This window comes from Pinus tabuliformis, chromosome 3_1 (assembly GCF_031772625.1).
Source record: "Pinus tabuliformis cultivar Carrire ecotype Pingquan chromosome 3_1, CPIR1, whole genome shotgun sequence".
Taxonomy (NCBI): Eukaryota; Viridiplantae; Streptophyta; class Pinopsida; order Pinales; family Pinaceae; genus Pinus; species Pinus tabuliformis.
The window spans coordinates 203,961,885-203,987,063 of record NC_142301.1 but is presented as its reverse complement, the minus strand read 5'-3'; the positions used below and the strand labels follow the sequence as shown (position 1 = coordinate 203,987,063).

Sequence of the window (25,179 nt, the reverse complement as noted above, 5' to 3'; positions counted from 1 at the left end):
TCTCAAAAAAAATTTTAATCGATAATAAATTAATTTAATTCAGAAATTTATTATTTAAAAAAAAATAATAATTCACGATAGCTAATGATCCTATGAAAATGTATTTAATAGCCTGGTCACATTTGCGAAATTTATTATCTCAAAAAAAAAATAATGGATAATAAATTAATTTAATTCAGAAATTTATTATCTCAAAAAAAAATTTAATCGATAATAAATTAATTTAATTCAGAAATTTATTATTTAAAAAAAAATAATAATTCACGATAGCTAATGATCCTATGAAAATGTATTTAATAGCCTGGTCACATTTGCTCTTCAATGGCTATGAAGCTGAAGCTGAAGCTGACGAGGGTTTGAACCGATAAGGAACAAAGATTTCTTTCATTGAGCCATCTGAAAAGGTGGGTTGAAGGATTTGTTCCCATCTCTTTCGTAGATTTTGCGTGTTTGCATTTTGATACATACAGCCGGTTTCCAACATTTTTTTTGCACCAGATCCGTGCGTCTGTGAAGCTTTAGATTGTTTTCCTCCATGGGTTTTGACGATGATCAGTAAGTCGCTTGTCTCCTTTAGTCATTCTTTATTTCAAGTTTCATTATTTAGAACATGTATGTTACAATTGCTAGGGTTAGGGTTTTTTCCGCTTGATCGTCAGGGCAAGGGTAATCAATTTATTGTTAGCATACAAAAATCTCGTTAAAACTAGGTCTTAATGTATTTTTTCTTGCTGTAGGCAAAATCCTAGTGTTCTTTTCAGGTGTTGTGAGACGGGGTTTTAAGGTTATTTATGATTCTTTACAAAACCAATTGGCCTAGAGTTTTTACTTTACGGGGATCCATAACAAGAGTAAAGGGCCTTCAGAGAAAAAGTAGTTGCAAAAATAGTAAACTACAATAATTAGGCTATGGCCTGAAAAATTCAAAATTGGGAAAAACAACAAAACGGTTATGAACTCGGCGAGTGCGCAGGTCACTTCCTTGAGAAATTGAACGCTGGTTGGGGTTACAACACTATACCGCTCTCGCCAACCTGTTTGTTCCTCCAGTGCGTGGCAAAAATAGGTTAAAAACGGTGATAAATTGCAAAAAGTCAGTCTGGAAAAAAAACTGGAAAAAACGGTTGCAGTTGACTGGTGATACCGATGACATATATGTGAGGGATATATCCTGTACATTTTGTTCTGACAATTAAAATCTTTTCTTTAAAAATTTCAACTTTGATATATCCTAAATAACACACAATTTCATGGAAGAATTGTTACCTTTGTTCGAATCAGTAAGTTACTCAATAATGTAACACCGTAACACACTGAGCGACATCTGGATGATTGAATAAACTGTTATTGCAATTTAATTTTGGCTCTGTTTTTTAATACCTTTACATTAAGGTATACTTGGGCTGCTTTCACTTCTCTTTCTTAATGCAGCGGAATACCTTTTTTTCGCATGGAAAAGCTATAATATCTTTTTCAGTGAAAATGTATTTACATTTTTCAGGTGCTGTAGCACAATCTGACCATATCCGAATAGGTCATAAACAGATCAGCAGTAAAAGTGTAAATGCTACCCTACTGCTCCATACATGGATACATTTCATTCAGCTTGCCATTTTGTAGCCCAAACAGAAACAGGACTGTTCTTCATTCCTTTCTAAGATAGATAATGCTAAAAAGGGCTGAATATAAAAGCTAAGACGTGTCAAAAATTTGTCTGTCAAATGTCCTGTTACATCACATCAAATACATTGCATAAAAACAAAATTGTCAAAAGGTTTGAATGTGGAAATCAAAGGAAGACCAGACCTCTTTAATCAGATTCCCCACAGCCTGAGCTACACATTGTGAAGACCATCAGTACTGTTCAATGTTGCAGTTATCGTTATCGGGATATTATCGGCAATGGGAAAAAATGGGGAAAAATCGTAAAAATCGGGAAAAAATCAGCGAAAATGGAGAAAAAAATCGCAAAATACAAAAATATTAATTTTTTTTTTTCAATTTTTTTAATATCTAAAGCATCTACAACATAAAATAAATACATTGACACAAATATAATAAAAGAACTAATATATAAGATGTTTAATATCATTTCTAGTGCTACATCACACATAACAGTGAATCATGTCCTGAATAGTAAGTCCTGATTCCTAAGTCCCAACTCAGCTTCAAAATATCAACAAAAAATATAATAATGTATCTCATATCATGAGTCATAATGTCATATACAATGAAATGAACCAAATAACTAAAGTTTAATACTACTAATTTTTGCTGCCCCTCTTGCGAGAAAATGCAATAGCTTTCCCTTTCCCTCTAGATGTAGATGCCAGTGGAGTTGGCAGTGGACTCTGCTGTGCTCTATAAGCTGAAGAACTAGGAGCTGTAGGAGGTAGACCACATCCTCTACTGGTGGCAGGGGTAGCCCGGGTAGGTGGTGTCACCTCCTTCTCTTGTTGCTCCGCCTACTCCACTACTTCTTGCTCTAACCAATCATCGACAGACTCTATGAGAGACCTCTTGGCCTCAACCCTCCATGCAGCAGTGGTGTCAATCCCATCCAATGAGATGGCCTCCATATCAGGTATCCTCTCAAGTTGCCTCACCCACAATCGAAGATTGTAGTAGACGTAGACCATGCAATTAAGTTGTTGGGATTCCGACCTGTACAAAGATCATGAAATAATAATTATAAAAAAAATATTGTTCAATGAATTCAAAAAATTATTTGGAAATTTGCAATATTTTAAGTTTTAAGTTTAACATGTTGTGCTTCTTGTTGTGTATTTTTTCAAATACACTTCAGTTGTGCTCGCATTTTGAGGAGCTACATGTTTGGCTGAGGATTCGAATGGCAAGCTTTTGCAGAAGGGGTACCCTGGTACCAGACATTCTCCACCATGCATCTACAACAAAATTACAAATAAAATTTTAAATAAACATAAGAAAAAAAATGAAATTTGAAAGTTGAAGCAAAGTATAAAGTTATGAACTTGAAGAGACAATGAAATTTGAAACGAACTAAAAAATACTTGGCATTTTAGTCGTCCTATCAGTCACAACCATGTCAAAGCCAAATGTGCGACTTGCCATCCTGTATGTGTCAATTTCTTTGGAGATTGTACGTTCTGCTGGAGATCACACCATCCTCTAAACACAGGTTAAGAATCCATCCATGATCTCAGCATCAAATACGAACCCACATGGGTAAGAAAATGCGGGGTTTAGGTAGATCCTTGCAGCATGAATGGGACGATGAAGTGTGTTGTTCCATTGTTCATCAATCACTTCCCATAGGAGGAGTTGTCTCTGAAACCCCTCATCTCCCTTATCATCATAGTAGGCCCGAATGGATTTTTTGGCTCTGTCCATGGCCTCTTGCAAATAGCCCATTGCAGGCTTTTCATCATCAACTAATTGAAGAACCTTTACCAAAGGTTCAGTAACGGTGCACATCTTTTGCACCCCCGCCTAGAAATCTTCTTGGTATGAAACTAATTTGCATATGGCCTCTCCCTCTAGTTTGTGGCTCATTGTCAAAGCATTCCACTCTGAAAGAAACATTCTCTTCACCTCTCACATAGAATTCAAGAAGGATTGAAGAGATATGAAACCGGTGGCAAACCGTGTAATGGCAGGGTGCACCAAATCTTTATTGTTGGTGAATTTTCTCATCAAGCTAAGCACAAATGTATGATTATATATAAATTTTCTAATGCTTTTTGATGACTCAACAATATCTTTGACAAATGAAATTTTCCCTATGTCCTCCAACATCAAATCAATACAATGTGCAACACAAGGTGTCCAAAATAAAGTAGGAAGCCTCTCCATAAGCATCTTGCCAGCAGCAACATAATTTGCAGCATTGTCCGTTATGACTTGGACAACATGTTTTGCACCCACCTCCAAAATAAACACATCCAACAAATCGCATAAAGTTTTTGCATCTTTGATATGTGAAGATGCATCAATAGATTTCATAAACATTGTCCCCATGGGACAACTAACCAAGAAGTTTATAAGTGTTCTCCCCTTTTGGTCAGTCCAACCATCTAACATCACAGTGCATCCTGTTTGTGCCCATGATGCCCTAAAATCCTCTAATCTTTTGGTGTAGTCAACCTTTTCATTTTGAAGAATCCGACCTCTAAAGTCATCATAAGAAGGGATTTTGTACCCTGGGCTAATAGTTGCAATAGCATCAACAACAGGCTGGAAAAATGGATTATTCCTTGCAACGCTGAAAGGAATATCACTCCAAAGGAAAAATTTGGCCAACAACTTGTCAGCTTGTTCTTTCGCAGTTTTTTTTTAAGCATTGAAATGATAGATGGTTGTGAACTAGGCGTGGTTCTAGGAACAAAAAATGATGAGGCAACTACCGGGTTGATTGTAGATATTGATGTTGAAGTAGAACCAGTGCCACTTCCTTGTTCACCTGAGCCTAACACAGTCTTTACTAGTTGCTTCTTCATTTCTGCTTTGGCCTCTCTATTGTGCTCTAAATTTTCCAATGATCTCATGGCTTTTCGGATGATTTCCGGATTTGTATTTCTGCAAGGCCCTACATCAAATCCAGGGGTTTGTGCCAATGTTGTGAAAAGCGCGATCGGGATTAAATCGGCGCGGGGAACGAATCGGAAAAAATCGGAAAAATTGGGAAAAAATCGGAAAAAAGCGGGAAAAAATCGTTTGGTACAAAAATATTCATTTTTTTTCATTTTTTTCATTTTTTTTAATATCTAAACCATCTACAACATAAAACAAATACATTGACACATAAATATGATAAAAAAACTAATATATAAGATGTTTAATATCATTTCTAGTGCTAAAATCACACATAACATTGAATCATGTCCTGAATAGTAAGTCCCGACTCCTGAGTCCCAACTCAGCCTCAAAATATCAACAAAAAATATGATAATGTATCTCATCATGTCATATACAATAAAATGAAAGTCTAATCCTATTGATTTCCTCTGCCCCTCTTGCGAGAAAATGCCACAGCTTTCCCTTTCCCTCTAGATGTAGATGCTAGTGCCCGTGCAGGTGGAAATGGCAGTGGAGTCTGATGTGCTCTAGACGTTGAAGAACTAGAAGTAGGAGCTATAGGAGGTAGACCACGTCCTCTACTGGTGGCAGGGGTAGCCCGGGCAGGTGGTGTCACCTGGAAACATTACATTCTCCCAATCCTGAAATCCTGAAAAACTGATAAGTTTGTTGAATTTTAAATGAAATCTAAAATTCTACTTTCTCCATATGAAATCCAATGAGGCTGGAACCACTCTCAAACATCCTGAGTCATTTCATGGTAATGTTAAAAATTTAAGTAAAAGGATGAAAATGAAGATTAAGGAGAATGTCACTTTTACTTTAAGAATTTAACATTACCATGAATAGCATATCCATACTAGGGCCTAGACTTGATCATTAAGCTACCCCACTCAAAAATTATTTGTTTCTTTCAAAAAACATTGCATGAAAAAACCCAAAAAAAGTTATAAAACTATGCTGTCCTGAGCCCCCACGATTTTTTCGAAAAAATCGCGATTTTTTGAAAAAAGTGCGATTTTTTTCAGTAAAAATTGGCAAAAAAAAAGTAGGCGATTTTTTCGTATAAAAATCACGATTTGATCGGCAAGGTGAAAAAATCGCGATTTTAACAACACTGGTTTGTGCAAGGTGATACTTCAATCTATAAATCCCCCTTGACATATGCTGCCCACACAACTTGCAAGACGAGTTTATTCTATCAAACCCTCCATTAGGTTCACCAAATTCTCACAGAGGGTCCAATTTCCTTGGCATGTTTGTAACTTGGTTGAACTCTTGACTCTTGATTTTTAAATTTGTAAGATGAAGTTTGAACTTTGAAGTTGAATGGTGAACCTATGGAAAAATAAGGATTGCAAGTTACAAAAATTAAAAAAAATTACATACATGAGTAACATGACAAAACACATTGAATTTTTGACAATTTAACAAACAAAAACACCATCAAATCAACTCAAAAATATTTGATAAACCAATGGGTTATTCAAACCCAACCAAAAACAAAAAAAAAGAACCAAAACAAAACACATAAATTTGATACCCATACCGGTTTGCTGGAAAAAATTGATCCTCTCCTCCTCAGCTCTCAATCCACCTGGGGTTTTGAGTCGTTTTCTCCTCCAATCAGCGCCCAATCCACCAAGATTTTTCTCCAAGGGGATTCCCAATCCACCACTGCCGCTGTCTGATCAAATGAATTAAAAAAAATGTTTTTTGGGTGTTTATAACCTGCTGTCTGCTGGCCCCACGATTAAAACACATTGAATCGCGATAATATCGTAGTTATCGTGATAATTTAAAAAAATCGCCCAAAAAAAATCCGCGTAAAAATTGGCCGATTTTATTGTCGTTTTGAAAAAACCGCGATAAAACAATAAAATCGTGATTTTATCGCGAGTTTTGCATCACTGGTACTGTTCACCTAATGAACAACAATGGCAGAGTTTCCAGAAAACTGTGGATGATTACTTTTCTAGTCCAAAGCAATCTTCAATAAAAATTTCAAAGCAAAAAATATGGCTTGATTATTTGTGCTTTGAAGATGAAAGTCAAAGGAAGACCAGAATTCCTTAATCAGATCCCCCACAGGCTTGAGATGCACATTGTGAAGACCATTAGTACTGTTCATCTAATGAACAACAATTTCATTGACTCCAGAAACCTGTAGATCGTTACTCTTCTACTCCAAAGCAATCTTCAATGAGATTTTCAAAGCAAGAAATTCAGCTTGATTATTTGTCCTTGGAACCAAGCCTACTGTTAATTTAACATAATGAGAATCAGAATGAAATATAATTTCCTCAGCACTGCAGAAACCTGGATATCCATGCATGGCACCAAGACAACTCCCCAAAGATGGGATTTGTCAAATAGTCAATCGCCCCACCTTTCTCTCAGGATCATGAGCTGACTATTTGTTCTATAGTTTGATATCATGGCTTCTGTTTGAGAGAGAATCTGAATTAGGGGGATAAATTTATCCCGAGATAGTGCAGTGTTTCTTGCAAGCCATATTGCCCAGCTAATAATGCAAGTTAGACCTGTTAAGATTTTTTAAACCAGGATTGACATACCATTGTTTCAGGCTTCTATCAACAGTCTCCTCATTCCATCAATGTTGAATACCTGTAAGCTTTTCAGCCTCCTTCCAGACTTGCTGTGAGAATGGGTAATAGATTAATAAATGAGAAATATTTTGACTCAGCTCTGCATAAATAGCAAATTGATGGGCACTGCCTACATCTTTTCTGCTGAATTTTCTAACTCTGGACTTTATTTTTCAGAGCTAACTAAATGTATACCCTCGGCTTTTTTGGTATCTTTAGATTCCAGATCCTCTTCCACCACCAGCTGATCAATAGTGGGTTTGATACATTCAAGGATGCAAACCCCAATCAAGCAGTCTGGAAATCAGCAGTCTTGTTGAAATTTCAAGCTAGCGTGTCCTCATCTTCCTGTAGTGTTACTTGACTTCTTTTCAGTTTCTCAACATGGGGTTGCCACAGCGTCATATGATATCCAGCCAGTTCTGATACCCAAGCTTGCTTCCAGATTTGGTGTTCAGATAACAGTTTCATTTGGTGCCTCCCACCTGATTCAAAGTCAAAAAATCCCTTTCCTGTAAATATTAAGACATCTCAACAGGAAATATCAATATTTATCGACATACCAGAATTATGTCATTGTCTTGTGTCCCTTTAAAACTGTTGCCAACCATCATTGCAAAATTCTGCCCTGTCATCAGGAAAGAGGGAACCACGATGCCTTACACTGATTTGATACTTCCATTATATTTTTTTTGGCTTTTGTTCCAATCCAAATATGCCCCTGGACTAAAATACTTCTGGTCTATGTCACATGTCACGAGGATACAGAAATATAAGTATCCGACATAGGACATGTTGACCCCAGAAACAGGAAATGGCAGCATGCTTGAAAATAAAAAAAATTACAAATTACAAATATGAAAATTAATTGTAGACAAAAAGATCCAATTTTTTTGAAACTAGAACATTTACAAAACACTTAGAATTCCTTAAATCTCGATTTTACCTTTAGTCTGCATAATGGGAGATCAGGAGATTTCTTTACTTATAGCTTTAACTGAGAAAATAGCAATGAACAGTGATTTTTAGTGGATAACAGCTATAGTCTAACTCTAGCACTTTGAGTTCCAAGAAATAATAGTCACAGGCAAACAAAAGATTTTGTCACAGACAAATTCCCACCAATCTTCAAACCAGAAATGTTACCTTGATTTTTTTTCCTCTCTCAATGGTCTGCTCAAACCTTCTGCCACTAACAAGGGGCAGAGTGGACAACTCTATCTAAGGCCTCCATATTGCCTGAAAACTTAGAAGCAGAACCGTTTATCGGCACTGCAAAGGACACTGAAGATATGCACCCCATGATCCATCTTACCATGAATATTCAAAATTGCACATATAAAAGCATCAACCTTAAATTCAGTTATTATGGTCACATGCTTTTGACAGTTCCAATTTTAAAAACATTGCAGGTTGATCCTTTCACCTAATTAATGTAGGTCTTCTTAGGCTGCACCTATAGCTTCAAAGATCTGTCTAACATAATGAAAACCAAACTGCTCCTGTGAGATAACATCTGAGGAGATGTTTTTAACTCTTTAAGGCTAAAACTGTGGATATAATTTTGTACGAACAATTGCATGATGAGATTGGTCTAAAATCATCAAAAGTATTTGGCTTGTCCTTAGTAGGATAGAGAGCTAAAAAGGTAGAGTTCATAATACTTTGAACTTGACCACTATTCTTCACTTCCTCAATGACGCATAACAAATCTTTCTCAATTATGTCATAAAAAACAATGAACAGCTCAACTGCCCAACCTTCAGGGCCAGGGATTTTGTCTCTTGGAAGGAGGCCAATACACTTTAAGTTTTCTCCTTGGATACTTCCTTTTTCAGCATATTATTATTTTCTTCAACAAAACTTGGAAATTGTTTTGTTAATTTTAATATCTCAATGTTTGCCTAATCTGGTTCTTTATAGTTTATATATACCCTGAAAATGTTTAACCACTAACTTAGGTAGCTCATCAAAACTTTTGGCTGCTGGTCCATCATTTTCCATCTCCTAAATGGTATTATTAGTCCTTTTCCTATAATTAACATAACAATCAACTTGGTCTTTTCATCTCTTCTTTCTACTCTTCATCCTTGTTAAATTTAGATAGCATGTTCTTTGCCAAGGAAAGTCATTAAAAAAAAAATTCATCTATTTGCAATGTTCCACCAAGGTTCTGGGACAAGGGGGCGAGGGAGCGAGGATATGTTGGAGCAGCCTATGCAAAAGCTCCCCACCAATTTTTAGGAAACGTGGGGGGATGTCAGGGTCTTAAAAACTTGTAAATATAAAATATAAGTCCACTATGACAATTGGGTTTGAATTGAAAAGCTGCAAAGCATGATCATTGATATGAATATCATTATCTAATATCATATAAATTTAAAATTCTAATTTATAATCATACATCATACATTATGATTAAAGTTTAAACCATATTGATGTTCCACTTCCTACTATGAAGATTGAATATTGAATACTGAACAGTGAATATTGACATAAAATTATAAAAGTCAAGTCTGATACATCATACATCAAGAGTCAAAATTTTATAGAATTATAAAAGACTAAAGTCAAGTTTGATACATCAAGAGTCAAAATTTTATAGAGTCAGAATAACATAAGAACATCAACATATCAAAGATAAACGAGCATAATTTATCTCAAGCCTCAAGGTAATGCCCCGTTAGTCTCTGCATCCAACTGCTGCATGAATAATCAAGATCAACCATATCACCATCTGAATCTGAATCACTAGCATTCTCAAACATGCTAAGTGGCACACCAACCAACCCCATCTGTCTCTCATCAAGTCTCTCCTCCATATCTACCTGTGCATCATCCTCTAGATCAACATCCCATCATGTTGCTGGTCCCTTCAAATACTCAGGTGTCTTCCTATGCTCAAGACTTGGGGCACTGTGCACAACAACTAACTTCTCCGCTCTTTTAGAGTTAAGCTTGTTCCTCCTGATAGAGTGGATGAAGCTATATGTGTACCAATTCCTCTTTGTTGCAGAGGAACTAGGAATGTCTTGTGGAACATCAATATGGTAAAAACGAATTGAAACCCCAAAGTATTAAAACTAATGTTAAATTTTAATTATAAACAAAAGTTTATTTAAAAAAATCGGGCCCCTCAACCCCGCATGCCCCCCCCTTGACCCCCCATGACCCCCTTTTTGGAAACAACCCCTCAGCACAAGGAAACGACCCCTGGGCACGTCCCCCTGCCTACCGTGGTTTTTGGGAGCGTGGGGAAACGACCCCTTCTCGTCCCCAAGTCCCCGGAGCGCGGGGGAGCTAGGAAACTAGACCCCTAGGGGGGGGGAGTCCCCGTGGAACACTGTCTATTTGTAAGACCATTTTATTTTCGTTAGCAATACCATGAAACATTATCAAACTGAAAGTGATTGAAGAAAGAACATAAAGGATCGATGCTGAAGACAAGCTAAAAGGAGTACATAGGATGTGGCACAAGCCAGGGAAAAACCCTATATCAATTCTTCTTATTATTAATATCGAATGTTCAGCAGAGAGAGAGAGTACAATAACAAAAGTCAAAATGACTTTGACAGATGAAGATCCAATATCTTAAATATGTGAGTGACTCAAACCATGTGAGTGATTCAAACTGAAATACCAGGATGAAGTTCTGGTTAGGGCAGCTTACTGTCCACTGTGTTTTTATTCAATCGGACCAAGGGTTATCCCTTCAACTGCGGCTCTGACTGACATGCATAAATATGATCTTCGTTGGTCATAAGGACTGGTATAGAGCCATGAAAATACCTTCCGTTCCCTTGACTGTGAATACTGCGGTTCTGCCTGAGATAAATCATGGATATGGCCTCATGAGGAGAGGAGATTTTTCTCATAAACACGCCCAGAAAGCACTGTACCATCTCGGCCTCCTAGGCTGCTATCAAACTCGGACTAGATGGCTGGGCCCATGCTCAGACCTGCGGCTGTCCTCCTTGAAGGTCTTGGCCTTGACGCATAGGTAAACCCAAACAAAAACCCTCCTTTGACCTTCCACAAGAACTTGGCTATTTCAAACTTCAATCCCAGGAAAAATAGATGTGTCTAATGAGGGAGCAAGTACCGCTATATATACAATACGGTGGAGGTCATGAGACATGACCATTGGGTTTGATGAGCCGACATAAGAATGAGGCCGACCTTATAAATTTACTTGAGAGAGAACATAAATACAAAAATCCACTTCCGCTTGTCCAAATAAGAGATCTTTATATCGACTTCGAGAGGAATTCAATACTGCAATAATCTTCCCCATAGGAGCTGTCCAAAGTGGAATTTGGCCCTAGTTACCAATTTTAACAATCCTCCACTCGGGTCCACTCCACTCTAGTAAGCTAAATTATTTCTTCTCTAATTCTACCAATCTGACCTTCTCCTCTCCACTGAATACTTCTAAAAACATTTTTTTCATACCTTTCAGCTATTTCAGCTTCCACAGCCTTCAATTCATTATCCATATTATTCCTTTTCTCAGAACCCCAGAATACAACAGCCCCCTTCAGCTTATTAAGTGCTGAAACAATTTGGTAACTGCCAGTATCCCTTCTACTCATGTCATAATATTGCGTTTGTCTTTTAAACAGAGCCTGAAATTCATTGTCTTCCAACCAAAAAGGGGTTGAATTTGAAGGGTCTGTCACTCTTGTCTACCTGGTGCTCCAATTGCAGAAGAATAGGTGAATGGTCAGATCCAACCCCTGTTTCAAGTTTACACTGAGGATGTTGCCCTATTAAAGGCATTTACCACGGGTTCAGATATCAAGAATCTATCAATCTTCTCGGAGATCCCAGCCTTCCTCCCAGTCCATTGTTTCTCCAGGTTGCAGGTAATTTTATGGGTCCCAAGCCCCTAAGCACTTCTCTTCAATCCCGTTCTAGAATAGTCAGCCATCTTATCCAATTTAGCTGTATTTTGCCAGACCTCTGACCTACAGTGAAATTCAAATACTTTCCAATAATGAGCTTCTTCTATTTAATAAATCCTTGTGCAAAGAAGGCATCTTCTCTTTAATAAATCCTTGTGCTGGACTAGCAGTTCGCTGAGGTTAAAACAAAAGTTGGAATCAGGCCTGACAGACAGAAGGGAAGTCGTGACCTGTTGCATCTTTGTATCTAGTGTAATAAGTAGATATAGGCCACAGTTTGAGTTATTTTAGTTGTAAAAACCGGGTAGGGCATTTGGTTCTGTGCTCAGAATCTGTACATGAGTATCTGGATCATTTCTGTATTGCGGAGCTGAAGTCTATCCTAAATTGAGTTACTTGTGTATTGAGTTGGTTTGGCATTTTGATATGGCATCTTTGGATTATTGAATAATGCTTGTCTTGCCAAAATTTTATATTATTGATTACGTAGTGTTCAGTTATCATTGGAAGGCAATTTGACTGTTCAAAGAATATATTGAATTTGATCACTGTACTGAAAAATAAAAAAAACCTGTAAACCCTAGACCAAATTGCCCTAGTTTATTACAGTGGTATCAGAGCAGAAATCCTGCCAGCCTGGATGATATTTGAAGATGTAACAGCTGGAAAAAGTTTTTGGCAAGGAATTTACAGAGTCTTGGCGGAAGTTAGAAGAGCAGCAAGCAGAAACTATTAAGAGATTGCAAGAAGGAAGAAGAGTGGCTCTTTTACCAAATTAGAAGAATTTAACAAAATGGCTGAAACATCTAAGGAGAATGAAGGGGATCCATTTGTTGAACCTGTTGATAAGAACACAACAGAAAACAGGGAATTGTGGACCACCACAACAGAACAATGAGACTTCAGATTATTGGAAGGAGTACCAATTGCTAAAAGAGGAGACGCAGGCAGCCCTAACCTTTCGTGTATTCTGTGACATGAAGGTGAACCCAGGAGTAGTGGTATGTAAAACAAATCAAGCGACATTGATCATAAGCCCAAACCTGTAAAATGAAGTATAAGAAAAGCTGAAGCAGGGGCAAAAGCATGGACGCGGCTGTATCCCCCTAAAAAGAAGGAAGGGAATGAAGGATATTTAGTAGATGATTCGTTGAACTCTGTGAGTATTAAAACTACAGGTTCAGAAAGGTCATTAAATGGACAGACTGCTCTGCAGTAAGCAGTATTATCAACAATGACAGGGATGATTTGAAGTCAGTAGGCCCTGTGACTGAAATATCCTATTCTATATATAATGACCATGATGGTTTGTCCAGCCATCAACTGGAAGATGGAATGCTAACCTTAGCTGCCACAGCTGGTGCACCCCTTAAATGTGATAATGATATGGGCTTGAATGAACATTTTGATGGAGAAAGTGGTACGGATCTTGCAAAAGTCATTGATGGGCAAATTGCCCCTAAGATTGACGAGTGATCAGGTAAAGATAGCGTTGGGCATCCTGGTCAGGAAGATTCCACAGAGTTGGGAAAGGATAGAACACACCTTGATTATAAACATGACCTAGTATCTTCTTGGGCCAAACTGAATTGTGCTTCAAACAAGCAGAAAAATGATTCAGATTCTGGGGCTGCCAACAGCATGTTTCTAGAAAGCAAGGAATCTTTAAAAGCTAAATCAAAGGCAGATAGTTTGGAAAAACTAACTGTCCCGAGTTGCTAATGAACAATAATTCAAATGCAAGTGATCAAAATGCTGGGTCAGATATTGACCATACTGCTTTCTGTATTAACAAGAGTGCATATGTTAATGAAGCAACAACTAGTACATTATGTAATGCTACTTCATATCAAACTGGTTAGCAGTATTTGTCATGCAGTGAATCTTCTGAAGTTAGTTGTAACTATGACCAACAAGATAAGTTGGCAGAGGCATTAGCAACTGTTGCTTCGACTGTGAGCTCACTACCAAATAAACGACCCACTGATGGAGTGATGGGCATCATTAAGAAATTTTCAAGTCATGAGGCAGTATATATTTTTCTTGAAGTTAAATGTTGGATTTGCATATAAAAAAGGACCAAGGGGAGAATGCTCCAGAAGTGAGAAAATGCCAGGGAGTACTTGCAAAATATGACATCACACAATGAGGGAAGTTCTATCAAGTTGGTACCTACAGATTCCAGATCTCCAAAAATGACTGTTCCAGTGAACATTTTACCAGGCAAGCTGTGGAACCGGTTGCAAAAAGTTGACCTCACACTAGAAACCAAGTTGGTAGCTGCTTCAAATAAGGGTATGGAGACTAGAGAGTTGCCGTCCACTTGCATTTGTTAAGCATAATCTGGGACAAGGTGGAGGAATTAAAGTACAAATTGCAGCAATTTTTGAGCACGCAATTCACAGTGCTATTTCTCCATCTGAGGTGCTGACTTGTCTACCAGAGGTTCCATGGAAAATGCCTATAGAGGAGTTTAAAGTAAGGAGAGGTATGGGAAATTTCCATATATTCTCAATTTATCCCACAGATGCAAAGGATCTAGATGATGCATTGCCAATTAAAACCCTAGGGAATGGTGTCATGAGAGTGGGAGCCCATATTGCAAATGTTTCCTACTTTGTCCATCTGGAGACTATGTTGGATAAAGAGGCACAAGAATCTTCTACAAGTGTCCAGTGTATGCTACCAATGTTGCCTTGCCTTTGTGAAGAACTGTGCTCATTACAACTGGGAATTGATAGACTATCCTTCTCAGTTATGTGGGATATTCATCCCTCAGGGTATGTTAAATTGGCAACTAGGGCCAAACTCCATGTGGGTCAGCTTATTTATGGTAGCTGATATTTTTATTGGATCTCTCTCGTCGAGAGGTGTAGGATTAATCCAAAGATCATCTGATTCCGATAAGTATTTATGGAGATATGAATTTATTTTGTTTATGTAATTATTATCAAGCCGACCAACTCTTACGTCGGCTCAAGAAGCCAAATAGACGTGTCTATTCATCATCCACGTTTTAGTATAAATTGGTGAGGACTTGAAGTCATTTGGGAAATGTATTCTTGAGGTGATCTCCTCTCCACGTCTTGGGTTTTTGGAGAAAGAGAGAACCAAAAGAATACGCTGGCTTAGAAGGAGCCCTAGCCGCAAGATGATGCCATTATCCTACGCTGAGCATGGAGACAAGTCATACACATGGAGACAGTCATTACACAAGACAGTCAATGTATCTGCTCCGTTGGAAGAGCCGCAGTACAATCTTGACGCTGTTCCGCAGGCACTTATATGCTGTCATCTATATGTACAACAATGAAGAATATATATACGTTCGCTGTCATGACTATATCACAATATACGCACAGTCACGTAAATGCCCTAAACGCTATGAAGATATACGCACAGCATTCAAGGGATACATACGCAACTATGAACAGCATGAAAACCCCAAATCTAGCCGCAGTGCTTAATATGTTGGTTATGAAGAATCTATGTACGCTGGACATATATATGCTGGTTATGAAGACACTCCACGCTGTTGTGAAGACTTAATCCAACACAGTTCATGAAGACATTTGGATGCTGTTCATGAATACGCTGTTCTTAGAAATATTTATACGCAGTCAAAAGTCAAGAAGATCCGCATTTCGATGAAACAGATCTAGGGTTCAGTGCATAGCTATGATCTGGATATTTAAATGATAAAGCGAAGTTTCTATCTCATTCTGGGCATACGTCTCGGATAAATGAAGCAATAGAAACTGCTATGGAAAAGACGCAGTCAAACGCAGCATCATGGCATTACACGCTGTCATGAATGCGCAGGCATATAGTTAACGCAGGCACACAATGCAGCATCATGGCATTACATGCTGTCATACAACGCAGCAATATTACACATTGTACATGGATTACACGCACAGCAATCAGCTCAATGCACAGTCAAGGTGACACACAATTCACACATTGTCATGGAAAGATTTGATATGACGTTAATAATGACACGCAGCTCATACGCAGGAAACCTGATACGCTATGTTGAAACCCTACAAGGAAATCAGATGCATGGTGAAACCCTATAGCAGTAAAGGGTAACTATGAAGCCGCAGTCATAAACAGATCCACATTTCTATATGGGATAAATCTAGGATCTAGATCAGCCTCGGCATACCTGTAATAAAAGATGATGCCCTTGGATGGATAGAGAAGATAAGTCAGTCTTCACTATGACATACATAGACAACCTCAACAAGATGTATCGACATACATAAAGAAGGAGACTATATCATCACAACATGAGGCAGTCCCATCATACTTCGAGGAAGAGTGATAATGATCCTAGTCTAGATCATGACTGAAATTGATCATACATAGATGTGATCTCATTATCTCGAAAGAACTCAGGGCAGCATGATGATAGATGAGACAGCATGATGATGCAGCATAATGGGGATGAGCAGCATGATGATGAATAGGGCTGCATAATAATGGAAAATGCAGAATAATGGGCAGCATGATGATGAAGGCAGATGAGATGGTGCTCCACTGTAAGGTGCAGCTAATGGACGAAATGGATAGCTGAAGCCATCACCTTGGAGAATCAGTTGAAGCAGAATGTCTTCAACTGATCTCATGTATCATTGTTATAGGAGATGATCTATGCTCTGATCTAGATAAGTCAAAGGGTTGACTTCTGTTGTAAATGTACTATCTCTCTCTCTCTTTCTCTGCTGAACTTTGAAGAACATAAAAGAAGAATTGATCAAGGGTTTCCCCACACATTGTGGGGTTTGTCCCTGGCTAGCGCCACATCTTGTGACCTCTTGTCTTGGCATGCCTTCTGCGATTTATACTTATGTTCTATCTGCAGTTTACTTTAATGCTGATGTGATTGCTAACTGTGAAAATTTAAATAAATTGCTCTAGCATAGAACATACCTTAAATTAACAGGGTACGTTCTGGATCCCTGGATTGGGCAGACAATAAATTGTTTGTGCTACAAGCTTTCCTATCAACAGGCACAGGAAATTATAGATGGCATCTTTGACTACAGTAAAACTAATGGCACTGAAAAGTGATACCCAGAACTACAGGGACTATTTGACTGGCAAGACATTGTTGCAGGAGAATGGTTTTGAAAAAGGGGCCTTGAGGCTAGATAGCTCTAGAGTCTAAACTGGTGTTTGTTCTGGACAAGGATGGTCTGCAGTGTGAAAGTATGCTTTATGAGAACAAGCATTCAAACATGCTCATAAATAAATTCATGCTCTTAGCAAATGACACAATAACATCAACTAATAGTGGTGGTAGCAGCGGCGGTAATGATGAAATTGTGTTAAGGGAGGACAGGAATTTGGAAGATGCAGCCATTTCTCCAAAAGGCAGTTCAAATGGTGTAGATATAGAGGCCAAGGCAGAAAGCACCTTAAATTCTGATTTGACTTCAGAGCTGGAGAAGATTGATATATCCGATAATTTGACCTTCATGGGATGGGAAAATACAACAGATTTTGAGGGCATGTCTGGCAGAAAACTGTTCAGATATCCTTTTGAAATGGACATCAGAAATCCATTGGAGGCAGGAGTTAATTAAAATCAGCTTGTGCAGGCCAAGGCTCAATGACAAAAATGGATCATGTAACTGTCTAAGAGACAACTCAAGGTAGTTCTGTCCCGAACTTCTCCTGAAATCATATGAATTATTTAGAGGTCAAACTATAGCATATTTCTGGGCACAGGAACAACAACAAAAGGACTGCGAGGCCCTTTCTTTTGGAATTACCTTGGTACATCATTCTATGTAGCATGCGAGTTTGGAGATAAGTTTACGAAGGAAGTATTCCCTGCAGCATCATCCCAAAGTTCGTGTGGCCGGTTTCCGGAATCGGTGGCCTAAGATCGAAATTCTGTAAATAAATTTGTGACGAATTTTCTGTAGCACTCAAGCGTGGCACTTCGATTATGCTTTTCATTCGGAACAGGGATCTCGGAGGGCAATGTTCTTGAATTGATCTAAGCCCTGGATCAGATCATACAGAGGATTACTGAAGTCCTGTTCTGAGGTTTGCAAGAGGAAACAGATCAAAGCACTGTGGTCAGAATCTAACGAAACCCTCACTACGTATCATGTTAAGGATTTGAAGCTGGACATAAGAAAGGAGTATTTTCTGTGGTCTGAAATGTGATTCTGAGCTGGACTAGCAGTTCGCTGAGGTTATAACAAAAGTTGGAATCAGGCCTGACAGACAGAAGGGAAGTCACGACCTGCTGCATTTTGTATCTAGTGTAGTAAGTAGATATAGGCCACAGTTATTTTAGCTGTAGAAACCGGGTAGGATATTCGGTTCTGTTGCTGAGTAATCTATACATGAGTATCTGGATCATTTCTGTCTTGCAGAGCTGAAGGCTTTCCTAAATTGAGCTCTACTTGTGTATTGAGTTGGTTTGGCATTTTGATACGGCATCTTTGGATTATTGAATACTGCTTGTCATGCCAAATTTTATATTATTGGTTTTGCTTCATTATATCATGGAAGGCAATTTGACTGTTAAGAGAATATATTGAATTTGATCACTGCACTGAAAAATTAAAAAAAGATCTGTAAACCTTAGACCAAATTGCCCTGGTTTACTACAAAGTCCAGATGGATAAAATTCTGCTCCAGAACAGCAACTACTTTATCTGCAGGATCAGGACCCATGTGACTGGAATCCTGCCTTTTAATTTCAGCCTCATCCCCCTTAGTATTTTTGTGATGACATCATCTCCATGGATTTGGACTTTTTGAGTTGAATCATCATTTATGACCACATTTAGTTTTTCTGTATTATCTGGTTTCTTTCTTCAAACCTTTTGTTACCGACATTCATCTCTATCAAGAGTTTAGTGATTGGCCATAGTGCACTAGATTTGTACGAATGGTCTATTTTAGTGACCTTTCCCAGTGAATTACCAGTAATGCACAGGATCTTGTGCGGCCAAAATTCATAAGTTAAGCCTGGTAGCTTCACCCACATGGATTTTTCCTAGAACCTCTTTTCTGGGGTTGAAAGTTGAAACAGGCACTCCAAAATAGGAAATACAAATATGATGTACCTCAAAACCTGTGAACATTCAGTATCTTTTGTGTGTCCTATTTTAATTGGAAGCTGAAACCCAGCCATACCCTTGGCAATGAGTGAAAAATATGCCCATAACCTCTAGCATTTCACCAATTGTTTTATATCCAGTCATCTAGAGATAACTTTGAAATATACCTGTTTTGAAATTTACGGAACAGAACTTTATCAGAGAACTTTTGAAACTGATTGAGCTGGATGTTCTTCACCAAAGACCTTTTCACTACAGAGTTCCTTTTTGGAAGCACTTGATGTGGTTTATTTGGCTTTTAAGAGGCTGAAGCTGGAGCTCTAAACCTACAAAAGAGAACTGAAGTCCAATTTTTTTTCGTACGAAGTTAGATCCTCTGACCTGGAGCTCTAACCCTGTTGCAATTCTTGAAACTTCCAATAACCCTCGATTAAAAGGCTCCCCCCTGACAAAGCAAATGTATATTCTTTGCACTGACCCAGAGGTTGGATCACCTGTAACCTGACTGATTCTCCTGTCTTGTGAACTTACCGTGTCCTGTACTGTTGGAGGAACTGTAAATTACCTCTCCAGCCCATCAGATTCTGTTATAGCGTCATGCCTACCCTCTTTTTCATCCTGGCCGGTAGTTTGATTTCACAGAAACTAGACCCTTGAACATCCACTAAGTATTTTTTAAAGAGGGAGCTAGGTCCTCAGCCTTAGCCATGGGTGAGGACAAATACTCTTCACCTTTGTATGGATCTATGGTGTAGTCTACCAGATCCTGCTGCCATGACATCCTTTGATCATTAAACCACTTATATAATCAAGCAGCAGAATGCCTGTTTCAAGGATCCTGTTATTTAACGTGATTTACTCCGAGATTTACGCCCATGCAAAGCAGGTCTTAGTATTATTATGTTACATGGTCACTAAATTTTTTTAGAATGAAGTGAACATGGGCCACACTTACTGGCTCGAAACGTCTATAATAAAAAAAGTTTGATGTGAGTAATCCGAAAATGCTTGAACATAATTACTCTTCTCACAAAAACCTCAGATTTGGAAGACCAAATAATTGCAACGAAATGGTTTGTGCTTTGAACTAAAAGAAACTCTTTAATTTTTCCTAGGATCTGAACTGATGCTATCATATATCTGCAGTTATGATGAAGAGGGAGAGCCAATTATGGACCCAGACATGCAATCAGACAGGGAGGTGTCTCCAGAGCCAGCAGATGAGGATTGGCGTCAGGAGCGATCTCCTTCTCCTGTATTGGATTCGGCAGAAGAAGATGCTCCCAAAGCTAAGCCAAGAAAAAGGCTTATAAAAAAGACTGCACATGAGAGCTCTCCTGATGAGCAGGAACAGTCTAATAAGAGGAAAAGTAAGGATAAGGATGGACAGCCTCGGAAAAAAAGGAAATCTAAGGACGATGGTGATGGAAGAGAAAAGAAATCGAAATCCAAGTCAGGATCCAAGGTTGGAAGAATTTCAAAATCAGGTGGAAAGGGTGAAAGTTCTCGGAGCAATAGAGGTGAGACGGAAATGAAAGAAATGTGGGACTCAATTGCAGGGGTCGATTCAGAGGTTAGTTTTTGTTTTGCTCATCTTGTGTAGTTGGCTGACTGTCAGAATCCTTGTTTTTAGATATGGTGTCTAGTTTGTTCTCAAGTATTTCTGGCTAAATGTGTCCAAAATTCTTTTTCTTTTATTTGAATCTTAGGATGACCATGAGGGTCAGAGGACGAGGGAGGATGAAGCTTTTATTGATGATGCTGGGGTTGACCCACATGACCGGTATGTCAGTGATGATGAAGCAGTTTCTGTTGGTGATGCTCCTCAGGTATGAACATGAGTCATAACAATACAGCTTAACATTTTTTAGTTCATTCTTTGAAAGGAAACTTCCATAACAATACAGGCTAGGCACTTTTTGATTCCTTCTATGAAAGGAAACTTATCTGACATGGTTACACAGTTTTCCTCCTACTCTTTGTATGTAGTATGAATTTTTATGGACTTAAAATTTTGCATACCAAAGTATGCTATTTTAAGTTTTGAAGAGAATTACATGTGTAAGTGTGTTATTTTCAGCTTGCTTTGAAGAGTATTACATCCAATTTTATTGCTGCATATATGATTTACAGGCAGAAGAGGGAGAGGAAGATGATGAAGTTAACAACCTTTTCAAGTCTGCAAAGAAGAAAAATAAGAAAGTTGAGCGTACTGCTGAGGAAACTGGATTGCTTGTAGAGAAGTTTATGGCTAAGCTTGAAGTTGCAGCTGAGGAAGATGCTGAATTGAATCGACAGTCTAAACCTGCTGTAAATAAGCTTAAAATGCTAAATGATATTACGGAAGTTCTTTCCAAGTAAGATATGATGTTTCTATAATTTGCTATATACCAAAATGCTGTACTCTTTGAATTGTTGTTTGCAATTGCCATTTAGCTTTTATTTCATTATTGGCCTGGTTGCTGCAGGAGGCAACTGCAGCAAGAATTCTTAGACCGTGGAGTGCTCTCAGTTTTAAAGAATTGGCTTGAGCCTCTGCCAGATAAATGTCTGCCTAATACAAATGTGCGTACTACAGTTTTGAAGATTTTAACAGATGTAAGATTCTTATCTCTCATATCTGTCACTTATTTCAAGTTGTCTTGGTAACAAATTTATTTGGTGACAGTTGTCATTTCAGAGTAAGTTAATATCTTAGAAAGTGAATCTATTGAGTGCATATAAGTGTTACCCTTCCATTTATATATTTTTAGTTGATATTTCTTCAATTTTGTGAAATGTTTCATTTTGGAGTACTGCTTTTAGTGTATAAATATTGTTTATTGAATTCTCTGGTAAAGTTTCCCAGATTTTATAAAGTGGTTCAGTTCCCAGCATCATGACATTGCTACATTTTTGTCATAAACTGTTCCATATTTTCCAGTATCATAGCCCTGTTGTTTTCTATATTATAACCATCTTTCTAAATATTTTCCTTTGGCATGAATGTAGTTACCGATTGACGTTGAACAGTATGACAGGAGAGAACAGCTTAAAGAAAGAGTGGATTGGGAAAGGTACAGTTTTAGCTTTTGTCCATTTGAAGTTATGCTCTTACACTTTCAATCACATGCATATACCAAATTTTGGAAATCAGAGTGTGATACCTCTCTGTTTTACAGGTTATCATGTTCTTGTCAAAATCTGATGAAGAGACACCATCAAATAAAAAACTTGCAAGAGATCTTGTTGACAAATGGGTAATGGTTAAATTAGGCAATTGTTAGGTGTTATGTTGTTTTAAGACTTCAAGCCATATGGTTGGTTTTTTTCTTGGATGTGTTTTGGTATATATTGTGTTTTAATCATATATGTGTGCGTGTGAATCAATATATATATATATATATAGAGAGAGAGAGAGAGAGAGAGAGAGAGAGATAACTGGTTAACTTCATCCAATTTTTATTCTGCAGAGCCGGCCTATTTTCCAAAAGAGCACTAGATTTGAAGATATGAGAAATTTTGACGAAGAGAGAACTCCTTATAGAAGGCCACAACCAAAGAAGTATTTGATTAATAACTTGTATTTGTATTATAGTATTATAAAGTTAATGTGCTAATTTTTGCTGTCTTATTTGATGAATATTATCATAATTATTATTTTTAAGTTGTTGTGTAATATGCTGGAGCAGATCTGTTGCAAAACCTGTTGGCTTGGATTCAAGAGATGATGACCTTGACTTGGATCAACTTCCTCAGTAAGTCATACATTTTTTAGTTGTTGTTAAGTCATGTATTTATCTAGTAGAAGCATTTTTCTCTTGTTTCATTCTGGTTTTATGTATTAAATAATTCAAAATCTTTTGTAGGGAACCAAAGCCTGCTCAGTCAGCTTTTAGACAGCTTACTGTTCGGCCTGAAGCAATTGCAATGGATTTTGTAGTTCGCCCTCAATCAAAGATTGACCCAGAAGAAATTAGAGCTCGTGCCAAGCAACTGAAGCAAGATGAGAGGCGGATGAAGGTTAGTTTATTTTCTCTCTTTACAAGGTTTTTCTATATGCTAATGGAGTTGCTAAATGTAGACTTTTTAAATTTTTGCCTGTGTAGTCTGCTTTTTTGCTAAACTGGCTCACCATTTGCTAATCTTCTTTATATAACTTTTACCCAAAAGTTAACTATTTAACTAACAACCAACCATATTTTGTTCAAGCCGATCTGAACTCAAGTCACAAAAAGATAATTAAATGACATGTCAACTAAAACTGTTTAAGTTTAAGTTTCAGTCAGCACTATGACCTTTGCTTCAGGTTTAAGTTTGCTAAGATGTACCCAACTAATAACATTCATATTTAATAGAATATCGAATAACCCTTACAAATTGCAACTAACATTATGATATATACTCAGCAATTAGGGCACCTAACATATATAGATTTCTGGATTACCACGACTGCAGTTAAATTCTCGTTGATAATATCTGAGAGGTGGTAGTGTCTTGTTTTTTCCACCATGCCTAGATGAAGACAATTCTGCTAAACTGTTTCTCCCCCATGATGATCTAACTGGACCATAACCCTCTTGCATCTTTGATTTTTAGTCATTGTAACTGCCCTCCCAACACTGCACATTTGTCTTGCATTGATTCAAGCTGCAGTGTATTTTGACCTTTCCTTAGCAATTATAAGGCCATACATCTGGGGACTCTTCTGAGCAATTAGCGTGCCAGACAGACATCTTTGCTTTGCCAGACAGACATATTTGCGTACCAGATAGCAATTACCATGGTATTGTTTTTTTGCTTGGATTACTGGGATTGCAGTTGAATTGATTTTCTTCAAGTTTGTTGCACCAACTGCTACTTTACCAACTTGTCTGATTTTGTTTGCCTTTTATTTTTTATTTCATTTTCATTTTTTCGTGTTAACATCATTGACTTAGTCTTCTGGAATCCCTGTTCTCATTATGTGCTTGCTGCATAGCTTAATTTTGAAGGGAATTTCCAAATGCAATGTTGTTTGCGAAATAACTACTGTTTCAAGGTGGCCAATTTTTCCCTATGGCATGTTGCTACTTTTGTCAATTTTCCCTATGGCATGTTGCTATTTTTTTTCAATTCTGTGTCCAATTCGATGTGTGACTTGAATACGGAGTCTTTGTTTCTATTCATAAGGCATCCCTTCATCAGTTTTATCTGTTTTCTCTTCGACTTATAAAAAAGGTGGGGTGGCAATCCAAGATAGCTGCCTTAGGATACATCTTGGAAGTCCTTAAAATAATGCCGCCATTTCTGCTGCATTGTGGGTTGTGCCACGTATTTTAAAGAATTGAAAACCACAAACATCGATGATTTTATCTTCTTTTTGCCATGCTAAATCTATGAATTACCATTGATCCACTAATAAATTGCAAAACAAAATGTAATGAAATATTCTATATTTGTTTGATGCACTTGTTTACTTGGATGATTTTAAACAGGTTAGTGAAGTTGGCTTTTATCTCTCTTTGAATTGCAGATGAATAAGAAGTTGCAGCAACTGAAAGCTCCCAAGAAAAAGAAGCTTCAAGCAACAAAGATCAGTGTTGAAGGGCGTGGTCTGGTGAAATATTTTTAGCTTATAGATGACAAATTTACACTAGGAAAAATTTGTTCAATGTGGCGAGACTGGTTATCTAATCAAAATTAAACCTAACATTTATCGACTCTGAATAAAATGCTGTAAAGTTTTCAATTTGTTGTGAAAAATTTCAAACTTATTTTATGTACAAGATGGCCAAAATTTTGTTGGCACCATATTGGAAATGGGGAATCCTATCATGTTTGTATCCAATCCTGGTATGCAGTGTAAGGTTCCATGAAACAATGCATTGTTTAGGAGAATATTTTGTTTGGTACACCCTTTACCATTGTTTGCTTTTTTTTTTCCTGATCACAAACAAAGGAGCAGTATGGGTAAAACAAGTTCTTTTCGTATTAAATTATTCTGAATTGCTTTTTTCCAGCACTGCAGTAATTGGATATAGGTACTAGAGATTTTTTTTG

The 25,179-nt window shown here is 37.7% G+C and overlaps 1 pseudogene across 1 annotated transcript; it reads left to right on the top strand.

Annotated features, from left to right (window-relative positions):
* The first annotated feature begins 254 nt into the window (after positions 1-254).
* LOC149186505 (protein IWS1 homolog 1-like) lies at positions 255-24,967 on the top strand (annotated as a pseudogene). The gene is made up of 12 exons (XR_016255699.1): positions 255-404; positions 499-555; positions 20,305-20,731; positions 20,868-20,987; positions 21,292-21,515; positions 21,627-21,756; positions 22,150-22,214; positions 22,320-22,397; positions 22,611-22,702; positions 22,830-22,895; positions 23,007-23,160; positions 24,653-24,967. The product of XR_016255699.1 is annotated as a protein IWS1 homolog 1-like (transcript).
* Positions 24,968-25,179: the final 212 nt, after the last annotated feature.